The sequence below is a fragment of the Hippopotamus amphibius genome, chromosome 10 (genome assembly GCF_030028045.1).
Source record: "Hippopotamus amphibius kiboko isolate mHipAmp2 chromosome 10, mHipAmp2.hap2, whole genome shotgun sequence".
Classification (NCBI taxonomy): domain Eukaryota; kingdom Metazoa; phylum Chordata; class Mammalia; order Artiodactyla; family Hippopotamidae; genus Hippopotamus; species Hippopotamus amphibius.
This window is the reverse complement of record NC_080195.1, coordinates 1,270,966-1,290,748: the sequence shown is the minus strand read 5'-3', so window position 1 is coordinate 1,290,748 and position 19,783 is coordinate 1,270,966. Positions and strand designations below refer to the sequence as shown.

Sequence of the window (19,783 nt, the reverse complement as noted above, 5' to 3'; positions counted from 1 at the left end):
AAGCCTTTGAGAGCCAGCCTGCAGCAAGGATGCGGGGATCTGAAGCCGCGCGGGTATGAGACGGCTATTTGCTGCACGTCTTCACCCAAGTAAGTGCAACGCCAACTCACTGGGCAGCCTGACTCTAAAACTCGGCGCAGACAGTGTCCCTAAACCCTGTGACTGTTACCTCCCAAGTCAAGGGCACGGGAACCCCTGTAGACCCGAGCTCCCCTTTCGTCATCCGTGCTGAAATTGGAATAACCTGCCGGATGTGAGGAAGGGCCCCCAGGAGGCCTCCCAGCCCGGCCCCAGGGGACACGGGAGCGGGAACGGGAGCGGAAAGCGCCGGGTCCTGCCCTGGGTGGGCCCTCACCCTCACCCCTCTCCGCGAGCACGTCTCTCACGGACGCTGGAAAACCTTCCAGATACAGGATCTGCTCCAAGTCTACGTCTCATAAGCATTCCTCTGGACTGTGATTTCCTAGAATCACAGAATTCCAGAGCTCGGGACGATCCTTGGGGATTATCCGAACCCCTGTTCTGTGGGGGAGGGTGACTGGGGCAGGGGCCCGACGGCCAGGGAGGAGACGTGATTTCCCCAGAAGCACACAGAAAGGGCCTGCCATCCAGAGGCCACCAGACTTCTCTTTCTGGGCCTTTTATGCTTCTCCACACTAACTCATCTCAAAATTCCCTCCTAAAAACCAACCAGTCAGCCAATCACCACGTCTCCAGTGAGGGTCCAGCGTGTGTCTCCTGGCTCACGGAAATTTGATAATAAATGTGTAATACAATGTTGCACCTAATGGAACACAGTAGAAACATACCCCTCCACCCCACCCCGGTTTTGAAAGAGGTACCATAATGTTGAGGTCAAGTGCACAGGTGTCTGACACCTGACAGACCAAGGACCGACTTCCGGCTCCAGCCCTCGGAAGCGGCCTTGGGCTAACCTGTCGTTTCTCTAACCTGGGCATCCTGCTGCATCCTGCACCGGCGGGAGCCACAAACACCCGAACCCGGGAGCCGCCCTGCCACACTGCTGTGCGTTGTTTGCTGCTGGTGAGTTGCATTCTGTGCGTGGGACAGGGTATCTGAAACTGCGCACTTATCACTTTAATGCGAGGGTCAGTCAAAAATTATCTGCACTCTGCCAGCCGGCGTGCAGATAATTTTTGACTCACCCACGTACCTCTCTGGGATTTTCCAGTGAGTCACTCAGGGTGAATCTTCAAGGAAAGCTTCCTGCCCATAACGTACACATTCTGTCGCTGGGACAGGTCACTGGATCGGTGTGTTGGAGGACAGGGTCACCACTTGGAGCCAGTTTCATCCCTGAGACGTCTTCTCCCGTCACCCCTGCCCTCACGGAGGAAAAGTCTGCTACAGCAGAAAAACCCAGAACAAGCCCCACAGCTGCTGTTACACCGGTGGTCCTGCCCCGTCCCAGTATTTCCTTGCATCTGTGTTGAGTTACCCTTCAGATCTGGTGTGTTTCTTGGCAGAGGGAGGAGTCCAAAAATGGCCCAGGTGACAGGAGAGGATAAGCTATCTCGACATGTTCCAGGCGTGGCAGCCAGCACCTCCAGAGGTGGCCCCGCTTGGCGGGACCCTGCTCTTGTCCACAGCCGGCGACCCGCGGACTCCGCGTGCAGTTGGCACCCTGCGTGTCCCTGGCTGATGCGACACTAGCTCTTGTAGTCAGCGAGTCCTCACACCTCCTGCCGGGAGCAGACACTTTGTAGCGATTAGGGGCCCAGGGCCAGAGTCAAGTGCACATGGTTCCGGTGCTCTCGCTCTGACCGTGGACTTCCTGGAGGTACAACCCCCAGGACATAGCAGGGCCACGGCGGTACCCAGCGCTCAGCCTACCTGATTCCCTGCTCGCTGCGTGGCCCTTGTGCTGAGGGCCAGAGAGCCAGGAGGCCGCTCCCGCGTCTGTCCACCCACACGTGGAGGACCTGCCCTGCACCGGCCACGCCTGGGCCAGGTGACCATTGCATTTCAAGGATGGAGACATCTTAGGGACGCCTCCTCCAGGTTGGCGGCAAACTCCTACCTTCTGTGCATGGGACCTCGGGTCTGTGCTCACTGATCACTGATTTTATGAGCCTCGAGCCCAGCCCGGGCCTGCGGGCGGGGCCGTCACGCAGCCCACGCCCACGCCAGGCCGCCCATTTGGGCTCTGCTCAGTGGACCTCAAGTTCCGGAACCTGCCCAGGTGTCCCTGAGCCCACCCAGGGCCTGCAGACAGGGGTGAGGACGCCTCATGGGAGCGAGTTCCCTGCAGCCGCAGCACGTGCCGGGGGTTGGGAGGGGCCCCAGGGGTGCGGCCAGCTGTGCTACGGGGACCCCGTCGAGAGGGGTGGGGTCTGCACGGACCTCTCCACTTTCTCTTCAGGAAAACGACCCCCAAACAGACACCTCAAAAGACAAGGACAGCCGTCCCCCAGCACAGTTTTGGGGGCTGAGTCCCAGGTGGAGGGGCGTTGGGGGCTGGATTCCAGAGCTAACCCCGCCGCCCACCCAGCTCTTGGGTCTCAGTGTGCTTCCCTGAGAACAGAGGGGCCAGAGGAGGGGGCAGGGGACATTCCTTCAAGTGCCAGTGGTGCCCGGATCTGCAGCCACGTCTAAAACCACCGGAGGCCACAGCCCACTCCGCCCACTGACCATCCTCAAATAGCGAAGATACAGAGTCGTCCGCGGTCAAAACACACCGGTTCTGGTGTTTTCAACAATCGTGAGTGAATTTACACAACATGAAGTGCAGCATCTCATTCTGTCCTGGTTCAAGTCTCGACCTTTCCTACGAGGAAACTTTCAGGTGATGAAAATAACCCTCCTGGTCACTGGTTCCTGGGGACGGAGCCAAACTTCCATCCCGACGTCTGACTCGGCACCGACCTGCTTTCCATCCACGGACGCTCCTGACACGTTTGGGAATCATGACACCGAAATGAAACGTGAGCCTGTCCTCAAGCCCGGGGACTGCGCGTCCGTGACAGGCTCCACGCGGGCCCCTCCCTGCGAGGACTGTTTGGAACCCAGCTCTCATGGCAGCAAGAAGGGTTTTAATCTGTGAAAACGTTTCAATTTATTTCCATTTAATACAAGACGTTGTTGTGTGTGCAGCTAACGTCGTCAAAGTCCATGAAGAAAGATCTTCTAGAGAAACAGAAAGGATACAGGCGGTCCACACCCCCCGAGAACTACACCCTAGGTTCCCAAGAGAGGTTCCATTGACATTGGGAGCTACTGCCCCAAGGTTTTTCCAAACCCCTTGGCTCCAAAAGGGAACAGAGGTGAGCACAGAATAACTCAAAATCCTCACCGCCCAACGTGGCCTGACATCTAATGCCTGTCGGCCAGTTTCCCAAGTATTCCCCCAAATAACCTCTCAGCCCCAGGACTGAATGTCTCAGCAGGTCCCTCCCTGCCTCTCTCCTTGCAGCCCCAGAGCCCTTTGGCTCCCAGGGAGCCTGACCCGTCCGGCCCCAGCACTCAAGCAGGAGCAAAGCAGATGGAGAAGCAAGATACCGTGCTGCTTCCTGGACAGGAGGCCTCCCAGCGCCCGGCGGCCTGCCACATTTTCCACAAATTGCGAGAATTAAAACCAAATCAACAGTTTCACAAACATTTCACCCTTCAAGTGTACCCCCAGTTTCCCCTTCTTTTCATAAAGAACAGGCACACAGGTGAAGGTCCCTGATTCAGTGTTAGCGTCACGCTGATTTGCTGCGCGTGTAACCCAGATGCAGTCTATTAAGTAAGTTCTCTCAAGGGTCTCTGGTCCACGTGCTCTTCGAGCCTGTTATACTTCTACTCGGTGGGGAGGGACCTTGAGACCAGGAGGTGGACAGAACGAAGCATTTCCAATCAGTGAGACCCCACGCTCCTGCCTCACTGCCCCTCTCGGGCCTCCTGGGTGCAGGCATCCAACTCCACTGCCTTTTCCTGGGGCAGCGTTTCTAAAGCACACCCAGAGAAAGCTCAGGCTCCCTTAGGGGACCCAAGCCCGAAAATCCTGCAGGCGTAACACCCCGAAAAGCACAAAGGAGAAAACCATCCTCGTGAGGTGAGAACTTGGAAATAGTGACAAGAAGAACAGTTTGTGTGCCCTCCCCTAGATGCTACAGTCCAGGTCTGAGCTGAATGGCCCTGCTTTCTTTTGGTTTCTCTTAAGAAAATATCCAATTTTATTTTACTCCATTTCAGACCTGCCCTCTCCTGACAGAGACTCTCATTTCCGAGACTCATGAAAACTGCAGACATCCGTCAACCAGCTCGGGCATCCAGAGATGCTGGGATAACCAGGGTTAAACTGCAAGTGCTGGGAAGCCTCTCAGAACCTCCTAACACCACAGAAAGTGCTCAGATCCAGTCAAAGAAACACAGACCTCGGCTCTAATTACTGGCTGACGTTTTCTGCACGGAGTGGAGTGCACTGTTCACAGTGCTTCACCCTGACACAGCCGGCTTAGGAAATCTGACTCCGGTCAGCTTCTGCACACGCATTATTCCTTCCCGCAAAGCCTCACATAAGGAAAGGAAAGAAGAGGAGGAAACTCACCCAGAGAGAAAGGAAGGTGATGAAGAGGAGAGAGGGTCTGCCTCGCGGGCTCACCGGGCTGCAGGCTCTGGCCGAGGGACGCAAAGCACGTCTCCCTCCAAGTGCCCAGCCTCTCTCCCATTTATGGCCGAGGAGATGCTATTTATAGACTCCTGGGGCGCCTGGCCCCACGCTGATACCTGCATCATAAATCATCAGTCCGATCTCAGGAGGGAAAAAGTCTAATTCCAGTCGGAAACATGGAAAAGTGACAAGCATCCTTCCTGACGCACACAGTACACTTTTCACGCCCAGGAAACTGAGGAAGCAGCTACTGCCCCAGAAAGAGGGGGCAGGTCCCTGACACCCCCCCCACCCCCGACTCAGCTGCACTCCGAACATAAGTTTGCAGACTTATTGTCAATGCTTTTGAGCTGGTTTCCCTGGTACATAAACGGACACTCCCAGACGAGTCTCTGAGACTTGGTTGCAACAAGCACGTTCACCATGTAGGCACCAAACCCCAAGAGCGCCGTCAGCCGTGGATGCAGAGAAGGCGGCCTCTGTGGGTGTGGGCATGTTTGGTTGGGGCATTCTCATTTATTTCAGAGACGACTCAAGCTGTGACTTGGTTTCCTCCTGGGGTTAATTTAGCCAGAACTCCTGCCTAAAAGAGGACCCGTGCCTCGTCGGCAAGTTGCGTCTTATTTATAGTTGCTACCAAGGCGCGTGCGGCATCCAACCCGCCCAGATGGCTGCAGGGCGCCCGTCGTTTTGCACAGCGTGTGTCCAAATATAAATAACACACGACTGGCACGATCGAGCTGGGCTGTCACCAGGCGCCTATCGCCGAGAGGAGGGGCCGCGTGGGGACGCCCATCTCAGAGGCCAGATCCCACCGCAGCTCCCCAAGGAGGGCTGGGCCGCTTCCCAGGCTGCTCGGCCGCCGTGGGGCTGTTTCTCTATCAGCAAAGCGTGTGTAAGAACAACCAGCTTTTAAGACTGTTGCAAAAATTAGTGCGAGTAATATACAGGAAGTGCCCGAGAGCCCAAAACACTCCCTGTTCCCACATCTGGTTTGTCAGGAATGTAGCCAAGGACCAGCAGCACAGCACAGTGGATGAGTGATGAGTGTACCACAAAGGCACAGGAGGCACGGGGCTAACCCAAGGGCCCACCCACAGATGAAAGAATAAAGTGCGGGACTTCCCCGGTGGCGCAGTGGTTAACGCTTGCCAAGCAGGAGACACGGGTTCCATCCCTGGTCTGGGAAGATCCCGCACGTCGCGGAGCAACTCAGCCCGTGCGCCACAACTACGGAGACTGTGTGCTGCAACTACTGAAGCCCGCACACCTAGAGCCCGTGCTCCGCAACAAAAGAAGCCCATGCACCGCAACGAAGAGTAGCCGCAGCTCGGTGCAACTAGAGAGAGCCCAAGTGCAGCAATGAAGACCCAACACAGCCAATAAATTAATCAATTAAAAATATATACAGATAACTAAAAACAATAATAACAATAAAAGAAGACATGGTGCATATATACAATGGAATATTCCTCAGCCATAAAAAGAATGAAATAAGGCCATTTGCAGCAACATGGATGGACCTAGAGGTTATCATACTAAGTGAAGTCAGAAAGAGAAAGACAAATATCACATGATATCACTTACATATGGAATCTAAAAAAATAATACAAATGAATCTCTATATAAAACAGAAACAGACCCAAAGAGATAGGAAACAAGCCTATGGTCACCAAAGGGGTGGAGGGGAGATAAATGAGGAGTTTGGGATGAACAGATGCGCACGACTGCCTATGAAATAGATGACCAACAAGGACCTACTGTACAGCACAGGGAACTCTATTCAATACCTTGTAACGGCCTATTGACATAATGGAAGGTAATGTGGAAAAGAAGTATATGTTGATATATATGTGTAACTGAGTCCCTCTGCTGTACACCTGAAGCTAACACAACACGGTAGATCAACCACACTCCCATAAAAACAACACATCACAAAGGCACAGAGTAAATGCCGTTGACGTCACGTCTGAGCATCCCTGCGTCCGCCCTGCATCCAGCCACTCACTCTCCTCCCAAAATGGTGCCATCGACGTTCCGAATGTGGGCTGAACCTGCAAGCAGGCAGGAGCCAAAGACAGGAAACCCAGAGGTGGTATCTTGCAGCCAGAGTTGCCAGATACCATTGCCCTCCCTGGCCTCCCAACCACGGGACCGAGACCCCTTCCTTACTGAAGCCACTTGGCATTGGGTTTCCATCACGTGCACCCTAAAGAGTCCTGACCGATGCAAAGAAAAAAGTTAGTGATTTTATTTCTACATTCATTACTAAAATTTGCAGTAAGATAGAGGGGAAAATGATATGAATGAGATACGCTGGGCCCCCTCAGCCCCAAATATTAATATGGAAAACGAGAACTGTAGACCCGGACAGCTCGCATTAGGCCATCAACCCCATCCCTGGCCCTCCTTTCCAAACCTGGAACTGTGAGTCTCACAGAAGAGGTACACTCTGAAGTGTCCTTCTCTCTCTCTTCAGAAGGTCTTTCTTCCTAGACGTGTGTGTCTGTACCTTCCATGTTCAGATCGTGTGGGAGAACAGTTTAAACCTCAAGGAAAGCACACATCTAGATGAGAACCTTCTGACGATGTCGGCCGTACGAGCATGACCTTGTTCAGAGAGATGAAACCAGGCCTTTTTTGATTCCAATTTTAAAATGCCCGTGACTAACATGTTCAAGAAAAAAGATTACAAGATGGAGAATTTCCTCAGAGATTTGGAATTACTTTTTAATAACGTAGTTTTTTTGTAATTAATTCCTTACTCTTTTTTTAAGATTTATGTATGTATGTACACATGTATGTGCGTATGTACACATGTATGTACGTACGTACACGCGTATGTACGTATTTTGGGCTGCCCTGGGTCTTCGCTGCTGCGTGCAGGCGTTCTCTGGTTGCGGCGAGCGGGGGCGACGCTTCATTGCGGTGCGCGGGCTTCTCAGTGCGGTGGCCTCTCTTGTCGTGGAGCACCGGCTCTGGCCGCGTGGGCTTTTTTAGATCGGTTTTAGGTTCACAGCAAAGTGGAGTGGAAAGTGCAGAGGTTTCCATGTACTCTGGGTCCCCACACAGACGCCCGCGCCGTGGTCGACAGTCCACGCACAGCAGCGCGCTTGCCACAATGACCACCCCAAGTCCACGTACATTAGGGGTCCCTCCTGGTGCTGGACTTCCCATGGGTTTTGGCAAACATGGCATTTACTCACCGTTGTAGCAGATCCATTGACTAAAAGTCCTCTGTGCGCTGTCTGTTCATCCCCTCCTCCGACCCCTGCAACCACTGATGGTTTTACTGCCTCTATAGTTTTGTCTTTTCCAGAACGTCCTAGAGCTGGAATCTCACAGTTTGTGGCCTTTTCAGATTGGCTTCTTTCACTTAGGAATGTGCATTTAAGTTTCCTCCATGTCTTTTCGTGGCCTGAAGGTTTCTTTCTTTCTGTAGCTGAGTAACACCCCACTGCCGGGTGGACCACTGTTGATTCACCCACCACCTGCTGAAGGACGTCTTGGTTGCTTCCGAGTTTTCACAGTTATGAACAAAGCCGCCACACATCCATGTGCAGACGTCTATGTGAACATAAATCTTAAGTCATGAACTCATCCAGCACAATTGCAGGACCATAGGGTACGAGGATGTTTAGTTTCATAAGAAACTGCCCAGCTGACTTCCACAGTGGCTGTGCTCCATCTCTTCACTCCCACCAGCAGTGATGAAGGCCACCACGGTGAGATCCCAGCTCGCGGTCCTGCTCCTCCGCATCCTCGCCAGCTCACGGCATCATCAGTGTCCTGGAGTCCGGCTCCTCGCACAGGCGCGCGGCCATTCGTTGCTTCACTCTGCATCTCCCTGACGGCCTGTGATGGCGAGCATCTCCTCATATGCAACTTGCCATCTGTGGTGACGTGTCTGTTCAAGTCTTTTGCTCAGTGTTTAATCAGGTTTTTCATTTTCTTTTGTTGATTTTTACTAGCCCTTTGTATATTCTGGATAACGGTGTTTATCAGCTGTGCCTTCAGCACAGATTTCTCCCGGTCTGTGACTTGTCTGTCTTGACGTTGTTCTGCACAGAGCAGACGTTTTTAATTCTCACAGAGTCCCACTGATCAATTATTTCTTCCATAAATCGTGTCTTTAGTGTTGTACCTAAAAAGTCATCGCCATACTGAAAGCCACGCACTCTTCTCATAGAAGTTATTGTTTAAAAAGAATAAAATGAAAATTCTAGAACTGAGAAATCCAACTAATAAAATTAAGAACTGATAGAGACTTTTAACAGCACTCCCTTTCTCTCCTCCGCTCCTGAGGCCCACACGCCCTCCTGCGCTCTGGAGCCCACCCCATCCCCCCCAGCACGTGGAACGAACCCCGGAGCTCACAGAGGGTCAGGAACACGGTGTGAGCCCATCAGCCAGAGAGGAAAAGCTCACAGTTCGCAGGACATCTGAAGAGGCCCTCAACAGGGCATTGACTCATCAGTACATCGAAACTACCCTACGATAGGGCTGCTCTCATACCCCCTAAGCCCAGGAAGGAGAGAATGGTTTGAACACGCTACAGGAGAACACAGAAGATGCTGAGAAGATCCAAGTGAAACTTTTAGAAAGAACCACGTCCGAGGCTTTCTAAGGTACTGATGGGACGGACGGCACATCACCTCAGAAGCAGATATCACTGAATACTCAAGATGCAACAAACAGGACACATGCAAGATAAAATATGACGCGAAAAAGACGGGAAAAAATTAAAACAGCCTCCGAGAGCCATAGGATGACCTGAAGCAGGTAATACACATGGAGTTAGGGTCCCCAAGGGAGGGGGTTGGACAGAAGAAAATATTTGAAGAAAAAGCTGCCAAAATGTTTCTAAACTTCCTGAAAACGATAAACCCACAGACGTAAGAAGCTCAACAAACATCACGTTCAAGGAACATGAATGACGCTACACCAAGTCACGTCATAATCCAAGTGATTAAAGCCGGTGATCAAGGGGGAAGAGCAAGAAGAGAAACAAGACGTGTTCTGTGCAGAGGAATGAGGCTGAGAAGGGTTTTCATGCAAACGATAAAAAGGACCGTATTCAGCCAAAAAGAAAAAAAGAAAAAACTTTCAGAACCAAAGGCGTCCCCCGCCCACGCACACACACAGCCGGGTGCTGTGCGTGGGGACCTGGGGGGGACCCCGGGAGGCGCCCCTGCCTCACATGGGGGGGCGCCTGGTCTCCCCAGCAACAGGGCAGCACCCCCTCCCTCCGCCAGGCGGGGGCCGCGAGGGCCTGATCCCGACCCCATCACAGTCTCCCAAGGCCGCGGCCTTCACCCCGCGGGTCCCACGCAGATCTCTCCAGCTCCCTGCCCAGCGGGTCAGCCACGGTGCAGGCGTGGAGGCCCACGGCCCTGCTCACCGCGGCCTCCTCCCCCCGGCGCTCAGGGTGTCCACACGCTCGCCCCCCAGCCCCGCCGCTGCCCCGCAGGCGCCCCGCTGGGCCCCTTCCCATCCCTACCCGAACATCCTTCCAGTGTCCCCCGACTGTGGGAACAGCCCCCCCAGCCCCGCCTGCGCTCCGGCCCGGCCCGGCTCCCGAGCGGCACGTGGTCACGCTCCCCGTGCCTCCGCTTTCCACTCGCCCGCGGGCCTCTCCCAGTCCACCTGCCGCTCCTGCCACATCACGCACCAAAATAGCTCTACGTCACCCGAGTCGCCCCCTCCAGGGGACGCGTCTGCCCTCAGGTTCCTCGACCTCCCGCCACCGCCGGACCCCGTCGGCCACCTCCCTCTGGAGAAGCGCGTCCTCCGCCTCCGCCCCCGGGCACTGTCCGCGCCCCCTTCTCTTCCCACCTGTGCCCTCTGCCCTTCCCCTGCGGAGGCCCCACCTGGAAGCAGGTGCCTCCCGGGGTGGGGGGAGCCCGGCGTGTACGGCCAGCCGCCCCCCCCGCCCCGAGGAGCAGACGGAACCTTCGACTCAACCCAGTGAAGACTGAGCTCAGGCCCCCGCTTCCCCCAGGCCTCCGTGCCCAGCGCCCCCCACCAAGAGCAGCGCAAGGCAGGGGTCCTGGGCGCGCCCCCCAGGCCCACCCGCTCCTGCTCAGTCCTCTTCCCCGGCACCCCCAGGCCCCCCACCTCTGTCCCCCCCCAGAGCCGTCACTCCAGGCCAAGCCGGGACCCCCTCCTGCCTGAACGACAGCCGCTTCCACCGGCACCTGCCCTGGCTCCCAGGCCACGTGTTCTCCAGACCGCGTCGCAACCAGACGCCTCAGGGGGCAAATCTGAGCGGCCTCCCCGCCCCTCTGGAAGCCGTTCTGTCTTAAACTAAAGCCCGACATCTGGACGTCTGAGCCCGGCCCACAGGGTCCAGGCTGGAAGGCTCTAGGCCTTCCGCTCGGGTAACCCCCTGCTCAGACTTCATCTCAGGCTCCGGTTTCCCAGGCGCCTCTTCCAGCCCAGCCTGAGCTGGGCTCCTCCGCGGCATCCTCCCGGGGCCTGCCTCTCGATCTGCCACTGCGCGTGCGCAGGTTCCGGCGCAGGTCTGGCCGGTCCCCCTCCCCGGCCGGGCTCCGAGGGCCGGGTGCTCTGCTGGCCGTGAGAACACAGGGGCTCAGCTCCAGACCCACCCGGAGAACGCCCTCCACAAAGAAGCCCTTCCTAACGAATACAGCAGACGAGCTCCTGTGCCTCCTTTAGCGCGAGCACCTGCGTGGTGACCCGACATCAAAGCCACCGGGTGGCCTGCAGCATTCCTCAGCGTCTCTGTAATGGAGCCCGAAGTTTTTCCATATTCTGTAAATCAAAACTAATCCTAGGAAACCTGGCACCAGCTCTCGGCCTCGTACCTTGCAGGCATCACATGTGCATTCTCTTCCCCGTGACCTCCATCGCGTTCCGCCCCAAGCTGGGGGTGCCGCAGCCGCCAGGGCCACGGCGACATGCGGCCCCGGCGCACCTGGGGCTCAGAGCTTTCCTGACTTGCGAGGTGCATCTGGACCAGTTAGACGAGAAGAGTTGTCTTAGCAGGGAGGAAACCCAAGGAGGCCACGCAGGCCCACGTGGGAGCGGAAGGCTGACACTGAAGTGGTTTATACATCGCTGTCAAGGCAACCACGGACTTCTACATCTTGGTGAAGTTCAAGACTATCATGTGAGCCTTCATGCAACAGCCATGGTTGTGTTTTAAAACTATGAGAACTGCCAGCTGACCGTTAGAACTGTACCCTGTATGCCTTTCTCCTAAACCAACTGTCCCCAACACCCAAGGACTCGTGCAGAGACGGGAGTTGGTTTGGATCTGCACCCTCACGTTGGCCGGACCGTGCTTGGCCCATCGTGGAAGCTCAACAAATACATTTTTGCCAAATGTGAAGGCACAGCCTTTATCCTGTAGATGCTATTTACAGGTTTCTGTTTACAGCGATGACCCTGAGTTATGGGAAGTTTATCTGTGCCCTGTCATTAAATAATCGCAGCAAGGCCAGAGGAGGTGACACCTGGCCAGAGGGCCCTGAGCTGGTTGTCAAGGGTACTGGCTCCAGGCCTGGTTTTCCTGTTTGTTAATCTTTGCTGAAGCTGCACGCCCTGGGCAGACTCTCCACCCGCCGGGCCCTGGCTTCCCACCGGGAAAGTGAGACTTGGATGAGATGATCCTGTCTAAGCCCCTGTGCACTGTGGTTTCAGTCCTGAGCAACAGGGCCTCGGGAAGACAGCGTTACCCACTCGACACGGTCGCCAGCGGCCTGGCTCAGAATAGGATCCAGGAAACAGGAACCAGAGCACAGGACGGTCCTGCCAGGAGGATTCCATTCTGAAAGTGCTTAATGGCTTAGAGATCACCGACACACAACAAGCCATGTGCTTGTAAAATAGCGGTTGTCATAAAACAAAAGTGGCGGAAAGTGTAAGCAAGTGCTCAGCTGGCAGCGGGAGGTGGACCGCGTGCCCCTGAGCTCCGGGGGGTGGACACGGTGAGGACAGAGATAGGCCCAAGGCCAGCCCACAGAGGACGCTCAGAACCGGACAGAACATCCTGCCTGACCCTCACTTCACCCTATGAACTCGGAAACAGAGGTCCAGAAAGCTTAAAAAAAAACGTTGGCAGGGTCACATGCCATGCACGGGTTTGAACTAAAATTCAAATATCTTTATTTTCAGGCCTTCATGATTTAGCCTGCAGAGAGGGGCTGTTTCCACAGTGGGTGTGTGAGGCCAGGTCAAGGTCAAGGTCAAGCTGACAGCCAAGACCAGTTCAGCATGTGACTCGAGCCACAACGCACTCAGGGAGGCCACAGCCAGGGTGAGTTACGGGGTGGTCCACACACAGGTCAAGTCGGCTGAGGGGCCAGGCCCACAGGACACGTCCAAATGTGGGCTCTGAGGTCCAATTCTTTTTCTCTATTTAAATATAATTGGCGTGCAATATGGCATGTTACAAGTGTACAAACTAGTGACTCAGTTTTTAAAGGTTATACTCCGTTTAGAGTTACTATAAAATCTTGGCTATATTCCCCTCTTTGTACAATATATTCTTATAGCTTATTTTATTCCTGATAGTCTGCGCGTCTTCATCTCCTCCCCCGATACTGCCCCTCCCCCGCGCCACTGGTAACTGCTACTTTGTTCTCTACATCTGTGAGTCTGCTTCTTTTTTGTTATATCCACTAGTGTTTTATTTTTAATTCCACATATAAGTGATATCGTAGAGTATTTGTCCTTCTCTGTCTGACTGACTTCACTTAGTACAGTAATCTCTAGATCCATCCATGTTGCTGCAAATGGCAAAATTTCGTTCGTTTATATGGCTGAGAAATACTCTGTTGTACACCTGCACCACATCTTCTTTATCCGTTCATTTGTCGATGGACACTTAGGTTGTTTCCATATCTTGGCGACTGTAAATAATGCTGCTGTGAACATCTTTTCTAGTTAGTATTTTCATTTTTTTGGATGTACACCCAGGGGTGGGATTGCTGGGTCAATGGTAGCTCTATTTTTAGTTTTCTGAGCGACCTCCATGCTGTTCTCCATAGCGGCTGCACCAACTTACATTCCCACCAACAGTGCGCGAGGGCTCCCTTTTCTCCGCGTCCCCTCCAACACGTGTTGTCTGTGGTCTGTCTGATGGCGGCCGTTCTGACAGGTGTGAGGTGGCCTCTCGTCGTGGTTTGAGTTGCATTTTAAGGTCCAGCTCTTCCTAAGCACATGCAGGTCAGGAACAGGCACAGCACCTAGTGGGGCATAGTTCCCACGTCCTCACTGCTGAGAGCAGACAGTTGGGGTGAGAACCAGGGTGGCATCTGGGCCCAGAGACCTGCTGTGACGATAACTAGGTGTTTGAACGGGCAGGGCCTGGAAAGCCACGGCAACCACCCCCAGGAGGCTCAGCTCTGTGTTTACTTGAAGTCAGGAGCATGTTTGTGTTTTCTCCTCGGCCTTCCTGCAAAACCCAAGATCCTCCCGCTGACAGCGTGTGTCCTCGGTTCTGTTACAATGAAGGCCCCTGAGACTTGTCACCCAGGCTGAAACCATGCTAGGAGTGACAGGAAGGACCATGAAAAACACTCCGAGACAACTGGGCTGGGCTGGCCGATGTCCTGGGTCACCCGGACGGGGCAGAGGGCTGCCTGGAGAGCTGGGAAGCCGACTGTCAGGGGCGTCTGGGCGGCCGTGTCTGGGAGAGACCGGCATCTGATGTAGCAGCTGAATAAAGATCACCCTCCCCAGTGGGCGGCTTCGTTGGGTCCTTCGAGGTCCTGAATAGAACACAGGAGTGAGGAAGGGACACGCTCTCTCTCTTCTTGAGCCGGGACGTCCATCTGCTCCTGCCCTCGGACATCGGAGCGCTGGTCCTCGGACCTCGGACGTGGACCGAGTCCCGCCACTGGCTGTCCTGGTCACCAGCTTGCAGACGGCTGATGGTGGGACTTCTTGGCCTCCGTAACCCCATGGGCCACTTCCTATTGTGAACCTCCCCTTGCGTCCGTCTGTCCATCCGCCTGTCCCATTGGCTGTCTCTCTGGAGGACCCTGACCATCACACCCTCATTACAAGGAGCACAAGCTCAGCCCCACGATGGCGCAGGAGCTGCCTCACGTCTTAGAGAACCAGACCCGTCTGGAGGCCCAGACATACTTCATAGAAAGTGAAGCATTTGAGAGGCGCTCTTGCTGTCATGAGGATTTGTTTTCTCCAAAAGATAATTATCTTTCCTTCTGGTCTGATTAAAAGCTGAGTTCACAGAGTTTTGCTGCTTCTCCCATGAGCTCTGCACTTTGTTTTTTATGCTTTTGAGAAGCTTCCCCAGAATCATCTCACTCAACTTGAGCTTTACGTTGTCCCTCTTCTTTAAAAGATTCCTCTTCTCATCACAGCCTATTTTACTTGGAGAAGACTCCAAGAAAAAAATGTACACATAATCCCTCAGTGGTAAAATAACCTAAGGTCATGGAAAGATTATTTACATAAAATTCTGATTTCAGCCCGTTAGGTATAAAACTGCAGACCCCAATGCCTAGGGCCTAAAAGTACTCAATTATTCATAAATTAAAAGATGATCTTCCTGAGTTAAACTTGGTGCTGATTTTAGAAATTTGAACAAATTATTTTCAAAAGTGCACATAGGTAAATCTATTTTTATTCTACCCCAGGAGAGGCACTATCTATGTCTCATTTTCTTTTTATTTTAAACAACTGTTCCTGGGGCTGGCACAGAACAGACACTCGATAAATACTCCTTGATTAGGTTGTTAAAAAGAAAATTAGAGACTTCCCTGGTAGTGCATTGGTTAAGAATCAGCCTGCCAATGTAGGGGACACAGGTTCGAGCCCTGATCTGGGAAGATCCCACATGCCGTGGAGCAACTAAGCCCATGAGCCACAACTACTAAGCCCACATGCCACAACTACTGAAGCCCACGTGCCAAGAGCCCATGCTCTGCAACAAGAGAAGCCACCGCAATGAGAAGCCTGTGCACTGAGTAGCCCCCGCTCGCCACAACTAGAGAAAGGCCACAGGCAGCAACGAAGCCTCAACACAGCCAATAAATAAATAAATTTTAGAAAAAGAAAAGAAAAGAAAATGAACCGACTTAAGAGATGTGGTCAAGTCAGAGTGGAAGCTGCTTTAATCCTGTGAAAAGTAAAGATACAAGTATCAACTCTAGACTTTTCTGACGTACAAATTAAATGATGTTAAAGTATCAAAATTAACAATATATAAACAGTATTACTACCCCATTCTAGTTTTTGCATTCAATGTTACATTTCATTATGAATTATCTGCAGGTTATCAAGTACTCTTTTAGCCCAAAGTTTCTTGAATATTTTAGTCAAACTTTCTGGACCCCTATGCGCCCTTAAAAATATCCCACACAGCTATAACTTAGGTGGGTTACACCCACCTACATGTACCACTCGAAATTTAATTCACTGTAAGGCAACAAAACCTAACCCATTTTATGTTAACACAAATAACATTTATGAAAAATAACTATATTTTTGAAAAAAACAGGCAGAGTGGCACTCTTGTATTTTTACAAATCTCTCTGATGTTTGGTTCAAGAAAAGATGGCTGGGTGTGTGTTTCTCCTTTCAATTTGTTACAAGCCAGTTTGGGGTTGAAGTGTGTGGAGAAGACCCGGCCTCGTGTAGACACACGTGTAGACACACGTGTAGACACACGTGTAGACACACAGTATAAGACTGGGCGATCTTAATAGCCTTTTCAGAAGCGAATCGTTTCTTTTGCCGCAGTCGAACGCCATCTGGTAACTTCTTAAAGCTTAGTTGCAATGCGGAATCTGAAATCACAGCAACGACCTTTTCACACCTGTCAGCCTACGTCCCTGGACCGCTCCTGCAGCTTGGATGCAGCTTCTGCCCACGCACGACTTGTGACACCCTGTGCTGGCCATTGGGAAGCAAGAGTTCACTGAATTTACACAGAATCTTCCAAATTCCATCAGACGGTCGCAAACACTCACACTGTTGATGTAGCTGCCAGCCTCATCAGTATTATGGAAATGACTGTTGATGCCCAGAAACTGTAAGGGGCATCAGAAACCTCCAGGCGACGGGGGACCACACTCAGACGTGCCCTGTGAGCCTCTGCGGAGGCTGCGAACCCTCCAGGCCTTGGAAACCTTGACAAGGTGACTATTTGACGTATGTCCACTGGAGGGCGCGCCAAACCGGCAGAACCATCAAAAATGTTTTGACACCAAGTCCACTAAGAAGAAATTCAAAGGCGTTTTACAGCAGAGAGGGAGAACACTATCAGCAAATTTAAATAACTGTTTTGCAGTTTTGGAAACAAGTTACATTAATCCTAACTTGCCTCCAGCTAGTAACAGTCATTGTGTGTAACCAAAAGCGTGCCAGTGTGGAAACTCCAAGCTGGGTGACGGCAGGCAGGCTAGTTATTTGCAGTAACTCTTACACTGAAAGTAAGTCTTAAAACTTATGCCTTAGAGGCCTGGGACGGGGAGGGTGGGGGGGAGTCGAGGGAGGGAGGGAATTCGGGGACATGTGTATAAAAACAGATGACAACTTGGTGTACCCCCCCCCAAAAAAATAATAAATAAATAAATAAATAAAATGAAAAAAAATCTGAGTGTGTGTGCGTGTGTGTGTGCGAGTGTGTGTGAGTGTATGTGCGCGCAAGTGAGTGTGTGCGAGTGTGTGTGTGAGTGTCTGCGTGTGTGCGAGTGTGTGTGCGCGCGAGTGAGTGTGTGCGAGTGTGCGTGTGTGTGAGTGTGTGCGTGTGTCTGGGGTGTGTGTGTGCACCTGCACTGGAACAGTTCATCTTATGTGTCCCCTTGGTGAGGCGCGGCGCCCGGATGTTTGCTCAGACACCCGCGTGGCTGTGCCCGCGAAGGTATTTTTTGGACGGGATTAACATTTAAGTCAGTGGACTCTGAGGGAAGCAGATTATCCTCCGCGGTGTGGACGGGCCTCGTCCCGTCAGTTGGAGGCCTTGAGAGAAGAAGATGGAGGCCCCCGGAACGGGCCTCTGCCAGCAGCCCGCCTCCACACTCGAGCCGCCGCTCTGCCCCGGCTCCGGCCCGCCGCCCGCCCTGCAGGTGTCAGACGGGCCAGCCCGCCGACGTGTGAGCCCGGTTCTTACACTGAATCTCTCCCTGGCTCCGTTTTTACGTGATTGTATGTTACATCCTGTGGGTTCTGCTTCTCTGGAGACCCTTCACACACACACACGCACACACGTGTACACACACAGAGACGCTGACAGGAAGTCCACAAGGAACAGCAGCCTGAAGAAGAGGGAGTGAGGAAGTCCCACCCATGACGTCCGTGCTGGTCACACGTAACTGTCGTTTGACAACCTCACCCAGGAAGCAGAAAGCAAAATCCTGCAACTGAAATAAGGTGAGGAGTCCAGTAGGAGACACCCCCTCCCCAAGAGCTCCAAAGGGGCCCCTTGGGATGGGGACCCAGTGGGTGCAAAAGCACAGCCCAGGCCAGGTCCCCTGTACCCTCAGGAGAACCGTCAGCCTGACCTTGGCTAAAGGCAGTCCCTCCCCCCACCCCCCCACCCCGCCACCCCCCGAGGCCCCGCAGAAGTAAATGTAAATAAAATCTGAAAAGGCATCTCATCTGTGGGGAAAACTATTCCCACAAATACTTTTCCAAATACAATGACTAGTATCTTGTCAAAGATGAAGAAACCTCCGTGAAAACTACAGGCGAAAACAGATCCAAAGAGACGTCACTGACTGCCGCCGTCAGGCAGACGGTAACAAAAATGCTGCAGCCTCAGCCACGAGGGCAACACGGACCAAAACCACAGCGAGACGGCCCTTCGCCCGCTCCACGGCTGTGATCGGGACAGACGGGACAGGCCTGGGGGGCCCGAGGAGGGGGACCCTTGCACGCTGCTCCAGGGATTTCAGCGATGCACGCGTGCTGGAGAACAGCCTGAAGCTCCTCAAAGCAGCCGACACAGAGATGCCACGTGCAGGGACAGCGTGTCCACGCAAACACCGGGGTCCCCGAAGCATTCCTCACAATATCCCCAAAGCGGAAGCAACCCACATGTCAACAACTGATTCATGGATAAAATAAAAAGTGGTGTCACCGCAAAGACCACCTGTTGTGTGGTCCCATTTTATGAAATGTCCAGGACAGGCAAGTCCACAGAGGTCGTCCGGGGCTGAGAGAGGCAGGGAAGAGGCACAGGGTTCAAGCGGGGGTGATGACGCTGTCCTGAAATGGACTGTGATGGTTGCACAATCCTGTAAATATACCAAAACCACTGGACGTTACACTGTAAGGGGTGAGGCTGTGACAAAGTGAAAAATAGGTGAAACCACTGAAATAAGTAAGAGACAATCCTGAAGATCTCTAAGATAACAGGAAAACATCAGATTTTTTAAATAACTACATAGATCTTTTAGAAATAAAAATTAAATAACCGAAATCAAAAGCACAGTGGATGAGTTTAACTGCAGAGTTGGCACATAAATATAAATATATGGACTATAAGTCAGAATAAATTAATCAGAGGCAAAACCACTACGAACACAGAGAAAACAGAAGAGCCAAGAAAAACAGTGTCAGCCTTTCTGACACACACTCATTAGAGAGCCACACAAAGGCAAAAGATGCAGAGACACTGGAGTTTCTCCAGAATGGATGAAAAACACCAATCCACACACCGCAGAATACTAACAAATCCCAGGAAGATTCAATTTTAAAAATCCACACCTAAACTGATCATAAAGAAACTGCAGAAAACCAGGTACAAATAAAATCTTAACAGAAGGCGGAGGAAAAGAAAGGATTTCCTCAAAGCAATGGCCTGTGGGACTGACCTGACCTCTGACCAGCCGCGATGGGGAACAGAAACTGCCAAACGACATCCGTGTGCACAGAGAAAACAGTCTGCAGCCAGAGACACGCTCTTCCGAGAATGAGGCGATGTCAGTAGTCTTTTCGGACAGAGAGAAACTAAGACATCTCGCCACCAGCAGAAAATCTTAAAAGACGCAATTGAGGCAGAAGTAACACGGGGAGATGAAAAGTCTACAGGACAAGATACAGAAGGAACGAGGACGGAGAGAAGGGGTCCCAACGCTACGTAAAGGAACGTCTGTGAAATGCACGGAGCTTTTTTAAATCGGGATGAATTGCTAAGACTTTCACGACGTCCTCACGGGGTGTGTGTGA

General features: G+C 52.7%; 1 protein-coding gene across 2 annotated transcripts in view; it reads right to left on the bottom strand.

The window, feature by feature from the left end:
• MYOM2 (myomesin 2) overlaps window positions 1-4,653 on the bottom strand; it is a 70,869-nt gene extending 66,216 nt beyond the window's left edge. The window contains exon 1 of one of the 2 annotated variants that reach the window (XM_057697426.1): window positions 4,553-4,653. The gene's annotated coding sequence lies outside the window, so the exon portion shown is untranslated. The remainder of the gene's footprint in view (window positions 1-4,552) is intronic. The other variant, XM_057697425.1, reaches the window with a different exon arrangement.
• Window positions 4,654-19,783: the final 15,130 nt, after the last annotated feature.